Source organism: Anolis sagrei, chromosome 11 (genome assembly GCF_037176765.1).
Source record: "Anolis sagrei isolate rAnoSag1 chromosome 11, rAnoSag1.mat, whole genome shotgun sequence".
Taxonomy (NCBI): Eukaryota; Metazoa; Chordata; class Lepidosauria; order Squamata; family Dactyloidae; genus Anolis; species Anolis sagrei.
In genome coordinates, this window is record NC_090031.1 from 4,777,501 (window position 1) to 4,790,230 (window position 12,730).

The following is a 12,730-nucleotide window of genomic DNA, read 5'->3' on the forward strand; positions in this document are numbered from 1 at the left end:
TACTGCAGAGGAAGAAACCGGCACAACCGCAGAGCTTTGCACAGCTCTCTAGGCAGGCTATAACTCACTTGATTTTGGATGCTAAGCAGGGTCAGCCCTGGTTAGGACTTGGATGGGAGACCACCAAGCAATAGGATAGGCTCTACTGCAGAGGAAGGAACCCTCTAGGCTGGCTATAGCTCCCCTGATTTTGGATGCTAAGCAGGGCCAGCCCTGGTTAGGACTTGGATGGGAGACCAGCAAGTGTTTTATAGGCTATGTTTTGGAGAAACCACCTCTGAGTTTCCTTGACCCAAGACACACCTAGGCAATATCCGTCGAGGAGCCAGTTTTGCAGAATCACCACAAACATTCCAATTTCATTCTATTTTTTTTGAAAAGACAATAAAAGTTCAAACCTCCAGCCAGAACTTATATTATCGAGAAGGGAATTTGTGGCACCGGCGCAAACAACAGGGACAGGAAATGAGTTTTTGCCCATCTGGCAGCGCTGAAAGGGCACAGCTGTGCTATTGCCACACTTCGAAGAATAAGGTTTAATGCGCTCCGAAGACCGGCAAAGTAAAAACAAAACAAAACAGGTGTCTATAGTGCAGAATGGTTGCATTTTGGCAAACCTTGAATTACTATAGCTCCGTGCTATGGGAGTTGTAGTCTGAGAAGGCAACAGGGAAGGTAAAAGACCTTGTGAAACTACAACTCCCAGGACTCCAAAGCATGGAGACGTGGCAGTGCAAGCATGAATGTAGGCCCACTTGTTCCATCCTTTGCTGGTCATCCATAGGTGACAATTATTATTATTATTATTATTATTATTATCTCACTTCTCAGTAATATCTTGGTATTGCAAGAGGCAAAGCTATCAAATACAATCAAGATCATGCATTGGGATATGTAGTTTGCTAGCTCTCCCTATACAACTAAAGGAGGGTCGAGACCAGGTATGGGCAAACCCAGGGACCCTTGGACTCTTCTCAGGCCCTCCTCTCTCTTACCATCCCACTCATCCTTCCTTCTCTCTTTCTTTCTTCCTTCCCTTCCATCCTTTCATCCTTCTCTCTTTCCTTCCTTTCCACCCCTTTGTCCTTCCTTCCTTCCTTCCTTCCTCTCTTTCTTTCCTCCTTCATTCCCTCTTTCTCCTTCTCTTCCACCCTTTCCTCCTTCCTTCCTTCCATCCCTCCCTGCCTCACTTCCCTTTTGTTTTTCCTTCCTTCCCTCTTTCCTCCCTCCCCTCCCTTTCTCCTTCCTTTCCTTGCCTTCCACCTTCCTCCCTTCCTTTCTTCCTTCCTCTCTTTCTTCCCTCCTTCCCTCCCTCTTTCTCCTTCCTTCTATCCTTCCTTCCTTCCTTCCCTCCCTCCCTCCTTCCCTCCATTCCCTTTTGTCTTTCCTTCTCTCTTTCCTCCCTCCCCTCCCTTTCTCCTTTCCTTTCCTTTCCTTTCCTTTCCTTTCCTTTCCTTTCCTTTCCTTTCCTTTCCTTTCCTTGCCTTGCCTTGCCTTGCCTTGCCTTGCCTTGCCTTGCCTTGCCTTGCCTTGCCTTCCTTCCTTCCTTCCTTCCTTCCTTCCTTCCTTCCTTCCTTCCTTCCCTTTTGTCTTTTCTTCCTTCTCTCTTTCTCCCTCCCCTCCCTCCCTCTCTCCTTCTTTCCTTCCCTTTTGTCTTTCTTTCCTTCTCTCTTTCCTCCCTCCCCTCCCTTTCTCCCCTTCCATCCTTTCCCTCTCTATTGGCCTTCCTTCCTCCTTCCTTCTCTCCCTCTTTCTCCTTCTATCCTTCCCTTCCACCTTTTCTTCCTTCCTTGCCTTTCCCCCTCTCTTCCTCTTTATTCTTCCTTCCTTCCCTTTTGTTTTCCTTCCTTTTCTCTTTCCTTTCTCCTTTCCTTCCACCCTTTTGTCCCCCTCCCTTCCTTCCTTGCCTCCCTCACTTTTGCCTTTCCTCCCTCCCTCCCTCTTTCTCCTTCCATCCTTCCCTTCCACCTTTTCTTGCCTCTTTCCCCTCTCACCATCTTTCTTCTTCCTTCCTTCCTTCCTTCCTTCCTTCCTTCCTTCCTTCCTTCCTTCCTTCCTTCCCTTTTGTCTTTCCTTCCTTCTCTCTTTCCTTTATCCTTCCCTTCCTTCCATCTCTCTTTCCTTCCTCCTTCCTTCCTTCAATCCTTCCACCATTTCATCCTACTTTCCTTCTCTCTTTCCTTTTCCCTTCCCTCCTCCCTCCCTCCCTTTCATCCTTTCCTCCTTTACTCCCTTTTGCCTTTCTCTCTCTCTCCTTTTTCCTTCCTTCCTTCCTTCAATCCTTCCCTTCCACCCTTTCATCCTATTTTCCTTCTCTCTTTCCTTTTTCCTTCCTTCCTTCCTTCCTTCCTTCCTTCCTTCCTTCCTTCCTTCCTTCCTTCTTTCCTTCCTTCCTTTCATCTTTTCCTCCTTCACTTCCTTTTGTCTTTCTTTCTCTCTTTCTTTCCTCCCTATCTTCCTCTCTTCCAACTCTATGATTCTCTTGCAGTCTTTAAACAGATGGCCATCTGTTGGGAGGGATCTGATTGTGTCTTCCCACCTGGTAGAAGGGGGTTGGACTAGGTGACCTTTGGGGATCCCTTCCAACTTTAGGATTTTCTTGCAGTTATTAAACAGAGGCTGGGTGGCCATCTGTTGGGAGGGCTTTGATTGTGTCTTCCTGTCTGGCAGAAGGGGGTTACACTAGATGACCTTTGTGGGTCCCTTCCAACTCTAGGATTGTCTTGTAGTTTTTAAACAGAGGCTGGATGGCCATCTGTCAGGAGGACTTTGAATGTGTCTTCCTGCCTGAAAGAAGGGGGTTGGACTGGATGGCCTTTGGGGTCCCAACTCTAGGATTATGAGCCTATTAGAGTCCCCAAACAGAGTTGGATGGCCATCTGTCAGGAGGGCTTTGATTGAGCCTTCCTGCCTGGCTACCCGTATTTAAAAACAAACAAAACTCTAAAATCATAACAGTAAATAAAGAACACTCAATAAAAGGGGAACTCCAGACAAGAAACAACCAGGGACAGCTAATCACCTCTCAACAAAGGATTCCCCCAGGCATTAAGAAGTTGCAAGGCCATTCAATGCTAATCAAGCTGGCCAATTGCAACACACACAGTTGCCTCAAACGCAAACAGGCAAGAGTTCTTTCTCTCACCCTGGACATCATTCCACAGATATATAAACAGTAAGCAGCCAGACCTTGAAGCTGCAAGGCCATTCAATGCTAATCAAGGTGGTCAATGGAAACATTCCCACCTACCTCTAACAGACAAGAGTTCTTTCTCCCACCCTGGACATCCCACAGAGATATAAACCCCATTTTCCTTGTTTCCAATAGACTTCAAAATGTTTGCCGTAGATGTGGGCGAAACGTCAGGAGAGAATGCTTCCGGAACATGGCCAGACAGTCCAGAAAACTCAGAGCAACCTGGTGATTCTGGCCACGAAAGCCTTTATCAATACAACTTATATTCATATTGCTTTCCAAGGAACTCATAATAATAATAAAAATAGCAATAAATAATAATAATAATAATAATAATAATAATAATAATATAATAGTAATAATAATAATACTCATAAGACAGCCCAGAAGAGTTCTTTCTCCCACCCTGGACATCCCACAGAGATATAAACCCCATTTTCCTTGTTTCCAACAGACCTCACAACCTTTGCCGTAGATGTGGGCGAAATGTCAGGAGAGAATGCTTCCGGAACATGGCCAGAGAGCCCAGAAAACTCAAAGCAACCCAGTGATTCTGGCCATGAAAGCCTTTGTGAATACAACATATTCATATTGCTTTCCAAGGAACTTATAATAATAATAAAAATAGCAATAATAAAAATAATAATACCAATAATAATAATAATAATAATAATAATAATAATAGTAGTAATAATAATAATAGTAATAATAATAATAATACCCATAAGACAGCCCAGAAGAGTTCTTTCTCCCACCCTGGACATTCCACAGATATATAAACCCCATTTTCTTTGTTTCCAAGAGACCTCACAACCTTTGCTGTAGATGTGGGTGAAATGTCAGGAGAGAATGCTTCCGGAACATGGCCAGACAGCCCAGAAAACTCAAAGCAACCCGGTGATTCTGGCCACAAAAGCCTTTATCAATACAAGTTATATTCATATTGCTTTCCGAGGAACTCATAATAATAATAAAAATAGTAATAGTAATAATAATAATAGTATTAATAATAATAATAATAATAATACCAATAATAATAATAATAGTAATAATAATAGTAATAATAATACCCATAAGACAGCCCAGAAGAGTTCTTTCTCCCACCCTGGACATCCCACAGATATATAAACCCCATTTTCCTTGTTTCCCACAGACCTCACAACCTCTGCTGCAGATGTGGGCGAAACGTCAGGAGAGAATGCTTCCGGAACATGGCCAGACAGCCCAGGAGAGTTCTTTCTCCCACCCTGGACATCCCACAGATATATAAACCCCATTTTCCTTGTTTCCAAGGGACCTCACAACCTTTGCCGTAGATGTGGGCGAAACGTCAGGAGAGAATGCTTCCGGAACATGGCCAGAGAGCCCAGAAGAGTTCTTTCTCCCACCCTGGACATCCCATAAATATATAAAAACAATTTTTCCTTGTTTCCAAGAGACCTCACAACCTTTGCCGTAGATGTGGGTGAAATGTCAGGAGAGAATGCTTCCGGAACATGGCCAGACAGCCCAGAAAACTAATAATATAATACAGAGGCCTGTAGTAGTAGTAATAATAATAATAATAATAATATTATAATAATAATACAGAGACCTGTAGTAGTAATAATAATAATAATAAAATAAAATATAATAATAATAATATAATACAGAGGCTTGTAGTAATAATAATAACATAATAATAATATAATATAATAATAATATAATAATAATAATAATAATAATATAATAATAATATAATAATAATAATATAATAATATGATACAGAGACCTGTAATAATAATAATAATAATAATAATAAAATAATAATACTACAGAGGCCTGTAGTAGTAATAATATAATAATAATAATAATATAATATAATAATAATATAATAATAATAATAATAATAATAATATAATAATAATAATAATAATAATAAATACTACAGAGGCCTGTAGTAGTAGTAGTAGTAGTAGTAATAATAATAATAATAATAATAATAATAATAATAATAATAATAATAATAATACATAGAGGCCTGTGTAGGATTCCCAGGCCTCGGCACTTAAGCATGTGCATAGGCTGCTCCCAAATGCATTGGAAAGAAAGAAAACAAAAGGCAAAGAAGGAGGAGAGCTTTGGGAACGCTGCAAAAGGGAAAACAATGGGGATGCGGTAAGAGAAAGTCTCCATCTCGTCCTTCATTGCAACCACGTTTCCAAGTCTCCGACCACGTTGTTATTAGGAGACGCTGTTAAGAAAGACCGTGCATTATTATGGCTCTGATGCTCAAGATGACGAGGCCGAGAAGGGATGCTTCCTGGGAAAGCGCATGGCACGAGAAGGCTGCTTTCCAGGGGGAGATGGCTGCACATGTTCCCCTTGTTCGGTCCATAAAGAGAAGGAACGGAAGGAAGGAAGGAGGAAGGAAGGAACGAACGAGGAAGGGAGGAAGAAAGGAAAGCAGAAAGAAAGACAAGAACGGATGGAAAATGTGTTGTCCAAGGCTTTCACGTCCCGAATCACTGGGTTGCTATGAATTTTCCGGGCCATGCTCCGGAAGCACTCTCTACTGACGTTTCGCCCACATCTATGGCAGGCATCCTCAGAGGTTGTGAGGTTTCTCATCAGCTTTCGTGGCCGGAATCACTGGGTCGCTGTGAGTTCTTCCGGGTTGTCTGGCCATGTTCCGGAAGCACTCTCTCCTGACATTTCTCCCACATTGAAGGTTTTCATAGCCGGAATCACTGGGTCGCTGTCCGTTCTTCCGGGCTGTCTGGCTATGCTCCAGAAGCACTCTCTCCTGACATTTCGCCCACATCTATGGCAAGCATCCTCAGAGGTTGTGAGGTTTCTCATCACTGGGTCGCTGTGAGTTCTTCCGGGCTGTCGGGCCATGTTCCGGAAGCACTCTCTCCTGATGTTTCTCCCACATCTATAGCAGGCATCCTCAGAGGTTGTGAGGTTTCTCATCAAAGGCCGGAATCACTGGGTCGCTCTGAGTTTTTCTGAGTTGTCGGGCCATGCTTCGGAAGCACTCTCTCCTGACATTTTGCCCACATCTATGGCAGGTTGTGAGGTTTCTCATCGAAGGCTTTCGTGGCCGGAATGTTGGTGGGCAGGAAAAGAGATTGAAAGATGGCCTCAAAACCAGCCCTAAATTTCTGGCATAGACACTGAGAACTGGGAAGCCCTGGCCCTTGAGCGCTCCAGTGGGAGGTCAGCTGTGACCAGCAGTGCTGCAGAATTTGAAGAGGCACGAATGGAGGGTGAAAGAGGAAGGTGCGTCAAGCCAACCCCAACCGAGACCACCTCCCACATGGAAACCAATGCCCTCACTGTGAGAGAAGATGCAGGTCAAAAATAGGGCTCCACAGCCACCTACGGACCCACCCCCAGGACACTGAACTTGGAGGACCATCATCCTCGGACTACGAGGGATCGCCTAAGTAAGTAAAGGCAGGCATCCTCAGAGGTTGTGAGGTTTCTCATCGAAAGCTTTCATGGCCAGAATCACTGAGTCGCTGTGAGTTTTTCAGGCTGTCTGGCCATGCTCCGGAAGCACTCTCTCCTGACATTTCACCCACATCTATGGCAAGCATCCTCAGAGGTTGTGAGGTCTTCTGGAAACTAGGCAAGTGGGGTTGATATATCTGTGGAATAATGTTCAGGGTGGGAGGAAGAACTCTTGTCTGCTGGGCAAACGTGAATGTTGCAGTTGGCCAGCTTGATGAGTATTGAATGGCCTTGCAGCTTCATGGTATGGCTGCTTACTGCCTGTTTATATATCTGTGGAATAATGTCCAGGGTGGGAGAAAGAACTCTTGTCTGTTGGAGGCAAGCGTGAAAGTTGCAATTGGCCAGCTTGATTAGCATTAAATGGCCTACCAGTTTTCAAGGTGTTGCTTCTTACTACCTGGGGGAATCCTTTGTTGGGAAGTATCCTCAGAGGTTGTGAGGTCTGTTGGAAAGTATCCAAATGGAGTTTAGATATATACACCAGTGGAATAATGTCCAGGGTGGGAAAAAGAACTCTTGTCTGCTGGAGGTAAGTGTGAATGTTACAATTGGCCAACTTGATTAGCATTGAATGGCCTTGCAGCTTCATAGTCTGGCTGCTTACTGTCTGTTTATATATCTGTGGAATGATATCCAGGGTGGGAGAAAGAACTACAAGCATGACTGTTGCAATTGGCCAGCTTGAATAGCATTGAATGGCCTTGCAGCTTCAAGGTCTGGCTGCTTACTGCCTGTTTATATGTCTGTGGAAAAATGTCCAGGGTGGGAGAAAGAACTCTTGTCTGTTGGAGGTAGGAGTGAATGTGTCAACTAAACACCTTGATTAGCATTTAATGGCCTTGCAGCTTTAAGGTCTGACTGCTTACTGCCTGTTTATATTTCTGTGGGGTGTCCAGGGTGGGAGAAAGAACTCTTGTCTGTTGGAGGTAGGAGTGATTGTGTCAACTTAAATGTGTCAACTCAAATCACATTAAGTGACCATTAGCATTTAATGGCCTTGCAGCTTCAAGGTCTGGCTGCTTACTGCCTGTTTACATATCTGTGGAATAATGTGCAAGGTGGGAGAAAGAACTCTTGTCTGTTGGAGGCAAGCGTGATTGTTGCAATTGGCCAGCTTGTTTAGCACTGAATGGCCTTGCAGCTCCATGGTCTGGCTGCTTACTGCCTGTTTATATATATATGGAATAATATCCAGGGTGGGAGAAAGAACTCTTGTCTGTTGGAGGCAAGCATGAATGTTGCAATAGGCCAGCTTGCTTAGCATTGAATGGCCTTGCAGCTTCAAGGTCTGGCTGGTTACTGCCAATGGAATAATATCCAGGGTGGGAGAAAGAACTCTTGTCTGTTGGAGGCAAGCGCAATTGTTGCAATTGGCCATCTTGCTTAGCATTTAATGGCCTAGCAATTTTCAAGGTGTTGCTTCCTTCCCACCCTGGACATTATTCCACAGGTATATATATATATAAACCTCACTTGCTTAGTTTCCAACAGGCCTCACAACGTCTGAGGATGCCTGCCATAAGTGTGGGTGAAACGTCAGGAGAGAGTGCTTCTGTTAACATGGCCCGACAGCCCAGAAAACTCACAGCAACCCAAATGGATGGAGAACTAATAGAGGATGGGAAAGGCAGGAAGAAAGGACGATTGGAAAAGGAAGGGAGGGAATGAAAGGAAAGCAGAAAGAAGGAAAGGAAGGAGGGAGGGAGGAAGAAAGGATGGATGCAGAAAGTAAGGGAGGGAAAGAGAGTGGGACAGAAGGGATGGAAAGGTAAGGGAGGAAAGGAAAGAGAGTAAGAATGGAGGGGTGGATGGGATAGGGAGTCTGCATAAGGGATAATAATAATAATAAAAATCATCATCATCATCATCATAATAATAATGTTATAATATACTAATACAATAATACAGTAATACAGTAATATAAGAAGCATCCAACGAGTGATCCAATGTGGACTCATCTTGTTGTGTTTCTAATAATAATAATAATAATAATAATAATAATAAAGATCAAACTGCAAAGACTCTGGCACAAGCCAGTAGAGGTGGTCCCAGTGGTGATGGGCACACTGGGTGCAGTGCCTCAAGACCTTGGCCTGCACTTAAAGACAATTGGCACTGACAAAATTACCATGTCAGCTGCAAAGGGCTACCCTACTCAGATCTGTACGCATTATTTACCAATACATCACACAATCCTGGAGTAAATATAAAGGATATTAATAATAATAATAATAATAATAATAATAAAAAATAGGTTATAATATACTAATATACTAATACAATAATACAATAATATAAGAATATAAGAATACAATAATACAGTAAGACAATAGTATAATAATACAATAATACATTAATATAAGAATATAATAGTACAATAATACAATAATATAAGAATAGAATAATACAGTAAGACAATAATATAATAATAGAATAATATAAGAATATAATAATACAGTAAGACAATAATATAATAATAGAATAATATAAGAATATAATAATACAGTAAGACAATAATATAATACAATAATATAATAATACACAAATACAATAATGCAGTAAGACAATAATATAATAATATAGGAATACAATAATACAGTAAGACAATAATATAATAATACAATAATACAAGAATATAAGCATATAAGAATATAAGAATACAATAATACAGTAATACAATAATAGAATATTACAATAATATAAGAATACAATAATATAAGCATAGAATAATACTGTAAGACAATAATAGAATAATATAATCATACAATAATATAATAAAATAATACAACCATATAATAATAGAATAATACAATAATATAAGAATATAAAAATACAATAATACAACAAGACAATAATAGAATAATATAATCATACAATAATACAATAATACCGTAAGACAATAATATAATAATACAATAATATAAGAATATAATAATACTGTAAGACAATAATATAATACAATAATATAAGAATATAATAATACAGACATTATTCCACAGATATATAAACAGGCAGTAAGCAGCCAGACCTTGAAGCTGCAAGGCCATTTAATGTTCATCCAGATAGCCAATTGCAACAATCACACTTGCCTCCAACAGACAAGAGTTCTTTCTCCCACAAAAATATAATATTACAATAATATAATAATACAATAATATAAGAATACAATAATACTGTAAGACAATAACAGAATAATATAATCATACAATAATATAATAAAATAATACAACCTTATAATAATATAATAATACACTAATATAAGAATATAAAAATACTATAATATAGCAAGACAATAATATAATAATACAATAATACAAGAATATAATAATACAAGAATACAATAAGATGATAATATAATAATACAATAATAGAATAGAATAATACAACAATATAAGAATATAAGAATACAATAATACAGCAAGACAATAATATAATCATACAATAATAGAATAATACAACCATATAATAATACAAAAATATAATAATATAATATTGTAATGATATTATGATATTATAATGGATGGAAAAGGCGAGGAAGGGATGAACGGCTGCAAAAGGGGAAAGGGATGGATGGAAAAGTCAGGAAGAAAGGGATGAATGGAAAAAATGCAAGGAAAGAAGGAATGGAGGAAGAAGTAAGGGAGGAAAGGAAGGCCAGTAAAAAGAGATGGATGGGAAAAGAGAGGATGGGAAGGGAGGGATGAAAAAAGAAGGGAGGAAGGAAGGAATGAGTTGAAAAAGAAAGGGAGGAAAGGACAGGAAAGGAAAAAAGAGAAAGAGAGATGGAGGGTTTTGTGCAACTCTCCTATTCAAAGGTCAATCCATATAATAATAATAATATAGTAACAATAATATAATATAATATAATAATATGTATGTGTGCTGTGTTATGTACATAATAATAATAATAATAATAATAATAATATAATTCTCACTTTCTAGGATTTTCCCTTCAAGCAAGGCTTCGAACCCAGAAGGCCGCTTTGGAGAGCTCAAGCCCTTTGGGATGCCTAGTTTCCCAAGGTCAGAGGGGCTTTAATAATAATAGTAATAGTAATAATAATAATAATAATAATAATATAATTCTCACTTGCTAGGATTCCCTAGGATTTTCCCTTCAAGCAAGGCCCCTTTGGAGAGCTCCAGCCCTTTGGGATGCCTAGTTTCCCAAGGCCGGAGGGGCTTTAATATAATAATAATAATAATAATAATAATAATAATAATAATATAATTCTCACTTGCTAGGATTCCCTAGGATTTTCCCTTCAAGCAAGGTTTCGGACCCAGAAGGCCACTTTGGAGAGCTCCAGCCCTTTGGGATGCCTAGTTTCCCAAGGTCAGAGGGGCTTTAATAATAATAATAATAATAATAATAATAATATAATTCTCACTTTCTAGGATTTTCCCTTCAAGCAAGGCTTCGAATCTAGAAGGCCACTTTGGAGCGCTCCAGCCCTTTGGGATGCCTAGTTTCCCAAGGTCAGAGGGGCTTTAATAATAATAATAATAATAATATAATTCTCACTTTCTAGGATTTTTCCTTGAAGCAAGGCTTCAAACCCAGAAGGCCGCTTTGGAGAGCTCCAGCCCTTTGGGATGCTTAGTTTCCCAATGTCAGAGGGGTTTTAATAATAATAATAATAATAATAATAATAATATAATTCTCACTTTCTAGGATTTTCCCTTCAAGCAAGGCTTTGAACCCAGAAGGCCACTTTGGAGAGCTCCATCCCTTTGGGATGCCTAGTTTCCCAAGGTCAGAGGGGCTTTAATAATAATAATAATAATAATAATAATAATAATATAATTCTCACTTGCTAGGATTCCCCAGGATTTTCCCTTCAAGCAAGTCCACATTGGAGAGCTCCAGCCCTTTGGGATGCCTAGTTTCCCAAGGTCAGAGGGGTTTTCCTCCAGTTCCTTTCCCAGTCCCTTTGCATCAACTTTTAATGGGAGTTAGGAGGGAGATTTAGTACGAAACAGCCACGAAAAAGGAGATCTAGTTGCCATATCAATCCTCCCAAGTAAAGGAGAGACATAGCACCAAGTGACCTTTGGGGGAGGAGAAATGGGTATTAGTATATCTATTATTATTATATTTATTATCTATATCGCACTTTATCTCCCCAAATGGGACTCAGAGTAGCCGGACGTAAAAGCACAGATCTCCCATTGAAGATATCCAAACATCACAACAGAATGAAACCCAAAGGCAGTTGCAATCCATCAAAACATACTCAAAGTCTACGTACAAGACTGCAAGCAAAGAGGAAACTGATCCCAACTTATGATCTCTCATTCCTTCTTCTCTGTCTTACTCAAACAAAGGCCGGAGGAGAGTCCTTAAGTATTGACGATAGGTTAGCAACGTGAATGAACTCTCAGCAGCTTGACAATATTAGAGAAGTCCCAATATTATGACTCTATGCGACAAACATTGACATTGTAGGCTTATAAATATAAATAATATATATATAAAATATAAATAAAAATATATTTATGTATAAATACATATTATATATTTAAAATGTGTATTTATAAAAATAAATAAATATTATATATTTAGAATATTTATGTATATAAATAAATATATATTTAAAATGTTTATTTCTAAATATAAATAAATAAATATATATTTAAAATGTTTATTTCTAAAAATAAATAAATATTATATATTTGAAATATTTATGTATATAAATAAATATTATATATTTAAAATGTTTAAAGATAAATAAAATATAAATATAAATAAATACTTAGAAATAAAATAAATACTTAGAAATAAAATAGAAATAGAAATAAATAGAAATAAAATAGAAATATTATATATATTTAAATGAATTTATATGATATATTTAAAATATATACTTATATATAAGTATAAATATAAATAAATATTATGATATAGATTTAAAAATGTCTATAAATAAATATAAATAAATATTTATATATATTATAAATACATATGTATTATATATTTAAAATATTTACTAATAAATATATATTATTTAAAATATTTACTTATATATAAGT

General features: G+C 38.6%; 1 protein-coding gene across 1 annotated transcript in view; it reads right to left on the bottom strand.

Annotated features, from left to right (window-relative positions):
• Nucleotides 1-12,730, bottom strand: part of OLFM1 (olfactomedin 1) — a 72,005-nt gene that overhangs the window by 58,101 nt on the left and 1,174 nt on the right. The window lies entirely within an intron of this gene.